This window comes from Cervus canadensis, chromosome 15 (genome assembly GCF_019320065.1).
Source record: "Cervus canadensis isolate Bull #8, Minnesota chromosome 15, ASM1932006v1, whole genome shotgun sequence".
NCBI lineage: Eukaryota > Metazoa > Chordata > Mammalia > Artiodactyla > Cervidae > Cervus > Cervus canadensis.
In genome coordinates, this window is record NC_057400.1 from 11,503,115 (window position 1) to 11,507,632 (window position 4,518).

Consider the following 4,518-nt stretch of genomic DNA (forward strand, 5'->3'; position numbering starts at 1 on the left):
GACAGACTTGATTTTGATCACCTTCACTTGATTTTGCCTATTTTATCCTAAAGTAGTACCAGAGAATATGAAAGGTTACAATTCAGTAGTAAAGGAAAAGGGAATTACATGCTGAATATTTCCAATGTGAGAAATTTTATACATATTATTTCATTTAGTTCAAACAGTTTCTCGTATCTGCACTCCCATGCTCATATCAGCATTATTCACAGTACCCAAGATATGGAAACAATCTAAGTGTCCATCACAGATAAATGGATAAACATGTGGTACATATATGTGATGGAATATTGTTGCACCATGAAAAAGAAGATACTCCTGCCAATTGCAAAAAGTTGGGTGAAACTTAACAAGGATGTCATAATTTCCAAGCACATATCTGACAATTCTGTGTGGAATTGAAGAAAAAGTTGGGTGAAACTTGAGGGTATTCTGCTAAGTGAAATAAGTCAGAGAGAGAACGACAAGTAATGAATAATATCACTTATATGTGGAATCTTTTTGTAAAAAGAAAAATACCAAACTCACAGAAACAGAGATTAAAAAATGTTGCTAGGGGAAGGGGTAGATGAAATAAGGAGGGGTATAAATTTTAGGTATAAGATCGGTAAGATCTTAGGATCTAATGTATAACATGGTCACTAGAGTTAGTAACGTTGTTGTTCAGTTGCCAAGTTGTGTGGAAATCTTTGCAGTCCCATGAACTGCAGTATGCTAGGCCTACCTGTCCCTCACCATCTCCTGGAGTGTGCCCAAGTTCATGTCCATTGAATCAGTCATGCCTTCAGGCCATCTTATCCTCTGTTGCCCTCTTCTCCTCCTGCCATCAATCTTTCCCAGCATCAGGGTCTTTTCCAACAAGTCAACTCTTCATATCAGGTAGCCAAAGTATTGGAGCTTCAGCTTCAGCATCAGTCCTTCCAATGAATATTCAGGGTTGCTTTAGTGACCCATGAGGGGATGATAGCATTGTATTGTATTGCATAATTCAACTGCCAAGAGAGTTCTCACCAAAAAATAAAAAGGTAAATATGTGAAAAAAATAAACAGCTTATGGGCTGTTAAGTATATATTTTAATCACTTCTACTTTATTGGCGGGGAAACTGACATTAACAGAGATTTAGTCATTTTCAAAGCATCTCAGCAGGTCAGCAAATGGCTGGGCCAACACCCATGGAAATCCCTGATTCCAGTGTTCTTATTCCTCTTTCTACACTGTGTTCTTTCAATGCAGGGATGACTCAGGTCAACTCAATACCAGGATCATCCAGTGACAGAACTGTAAATCGAACAAGATTGATTTCACATACAAAGTTCAGAAGGAACTTTCCTCCAACATCCTATTTTATTGTTATGTTGGTAGGGAAGAAATTATTTTTTAAACCACAGGCAGGCCCTAATATAGTGATTTCCACATTGGCTATGTATGAGATTGACTAGGGAGAATTTTATAAATAAGAATTTCTCAGGGTGGAATTCTGGTTTCAGTATTTTTACATTCTCCAGAGGATTCCAATGTGCAGCTAACGTTAGGATGCACAGCTCAAATACTTTTTTTTTAGAAATGTATCACAACTTTTAAAATTCAGTGTGCAAATAAACACTATGTTTTATACAGATAATAATTATTCTTTAATGTGGGAAGCAGAATCAGGAATATCATGCTTGCTGTTTCTATCTGAAAGAAAATATATACTTTGACATTCTATTTAGTATATAACATGTCCACTCATTATTAATAAGTCCATGCATGTCCCTTGAAACTAAGGTGGTTGTTGTTTAGTCGCTAAGTTGTGCCTGACTCTTTTAAGACCCCATGGACTGTAGCCCTCTAGGCTCCTCTGTCCATGGGATTTTCCAGGCAAGACTATTGGAATGGGTTGCCATTCCTTCTCCAGGGATCCTCCCAGCCCGGGGACCGAACATGCATCTCCTGCAGTGGCAGGCGGATTTCTACCACTGAGTCACCTGGTAAGCCTCATTAATAGGTCCTTGCATCTCCCTTGAAACTAAGGTAGCAGGGCATTTTTAGACATTTTAAAAATTTTTCCTAGAGAGTATGCCTTTTTGCTGTCCTTGGATTATTTACATAAGTCTCTCAGAGAGATGTGTGTGTGTGTGTACATTTAAGAAACGTGTTAATTCAATAATAGCACCAGAATACAATTTTCTGAAAAGAGGAGTTTCATAACAGGCCCACAGAGCAGGCAAAAGAGCGGCAGGGTAACGATGCTGAATGTACTGCACCTGCTGTTTCAAGGGCACAGGTGAATTTAAAGCTACTACCCTCACATCTACTCACCGCCAAAATCACTCAAGGCGATAGAGTAAAGAATGGCTTCTATGAATAAAATATAAGCTGAGATTGTTTCTTTTAAGAAAAAAGACATATCTATGCTAAATCGTAAAACCTGTTTCTAGGGCTGTTCCCTGCAGCAGAGTTACTTGTCTGCTTGGCTTAGGCTGATTGTCACCCTCTTCAGCGGGACTCTTGTTCAGATAACCATCCGGTGATAGATGTGCTTTTTAGGAAAGGAGCTAGGAAAGAACGCATAAATGTGCATTCATTCCATTTCTAATCTGTGACTCACTTCTGTCCTTTCTGCAACCGATTGCTGAATCCTCCAGGGATTCTTTTAATGTTGTATTCCTTCGATCGTCCCTGTCTCTTTCAAATTCACTCTCATTATCTCAACTTTGGGCTCAGCTTCTCTCCTGTGCACAACTAGACAGTTTCTCCTTGCTGCCCCTGTTTTTTTTTAGCTCTTCGCTCTCTGGCTTTTCCTCAGCATCACTGCCAATGACATTGAACGATCTGAACATGTAATCTTCTCTTCGAGAAAAATCTAATGGAAAAAAAAAATTTTTTTTTGAGTCCCCGGGTTCTGGGCCAGGAAAATTTCTCCATCTCAGCTCCGAAATGTTTTAAACCAAGGTGATCAAGCTTTAAGACTGTGACTTCCCTCTCCTGCCTGATCTACACCTTCACCAGCTATTCCCCACTTAGCTTTTATGAGGTATCACTATTGCCTCACTGCCAAGGAAGTGGAGCAGGGTGGAGAAATGGAAAAAGCAAGGAGTAAAAAGCAAAGACGATGAGCAAAAACAGTTAGGATAAAGAGTAAGTGAAAAGTTGGCAGAAGAAAGGTTACTAAAAAAAAGACAGAAAAGAAAGAATGTTCTATTGCTGACTCCTTGACGAGCAAGGGTAGTTATGAGCTCTAAGATAAGTGTTTAACTGGCAAACAGACAATTGCATAAACATTGATTCATTAAGTTCTGTTTATGAAGAGAAAATATTCATTTAATTGCAAAGTTAGGAAAGTAAACTTTCATCCTTTCTAAAGATTAATTTTCAAAATACTTAGAAAAGTATTGGCATCGATTTGGCAGATTTGCCTTGGACTATCTGGGAAATTTCATGCTGAAGCCAAATAATGCATTTTTATTAGGTGAAGGCTAAGTGCACTGATAAATGAGTTGCAGAAAATTCTAAGTTATTTAAGGCACTTTTTATTTAAAATTCAGAGAGGTGAAGAGAAGCAGCCAGTAAGTGTCAGCAACTGTGAATTTAAAACACATCTAATTAACAAATTATTATCTCTACACTTATCTTTATACTTATTGTTCCTAGAATAAGTGAACCCATATACTGTAATCAATGTTGTTATCTTTTTATAAGCATATACTCTTACCTGTTTGGTAGCCGATACTACAGTAATCAGGTTGTTAGCATGCTAACAAATGTCTGATTGATTAGAGTTAACACTATTTTACACTCATTATTAAAATCATGCTCTTTTACTGTAATCTATCATATCTAAATTAGCTGAATTATATGATTTGACATGGTAGTGAATAATCTATTGCCCTCTGGAAAAAGTGTGCTGTAAATAATTCTCTGCCATATATTTGTTCTGAACATTGATCAAAGATGGGACTATTCTTTTAGTTTTATCTGTGTGCTATTTAAGGACCAGAATATGTTAAGAAGTGATGACTAGTGTGGCATAGCTGGCAAGCATATTCCTAAACACAAAGATACATGCAATGCCACATTTGCATGACGTATGATCCCTTATCACCACATAATGTATTTCTTATTATACTTTTATAAGCCTGTGGGGTTTCATTGTATTTGTTCATTTTAGAGCTTACACATATTAATAGATTATGATGATACATATCTATTTACCAGGGCATTAAGTTCAATCCTGTTTTATTTAAATTTGAACACTATATAAGCACACACAGTTGGTTTATTAACTATCACCACATAGAACACATAGGTAAGTATGATTATATTATGGTAAAAAATGCAAATATATTTGTTATTCAGCATAAAATAACTATACATATAAAATGTATACATAGTATACATTTTCTCTCTATATATGTATATTCCCCTATATGTATATAAATACATATTCCTCAAAATAATCATTATATTGTTCTGATTGTTATGCTCATTTGCCAAATGAGAAGTTAAAAAAATAAAAGCTTTCAAAGAGGTAATT

At 36.4% G+C, this 4,518-nt stretch overlaps 1 non-coding gene across 1 annotated transcript; it reads left to right on the forward strand.

Moving 5' to 3' along the window:
• Positions 1-344: 344 nt before the first annotated feature.
• Positions 345-416, forward strand: LOC122454090. The gene has a single exon (XR_006273309.1). It is a non-coding gene; the product is annotated as a small nucleolar RNA SNORD121A (small nucleolar RNA).
• The last annotated feature ends 4,102 nt before the right edge of the window (positions 417-4,518 follow it).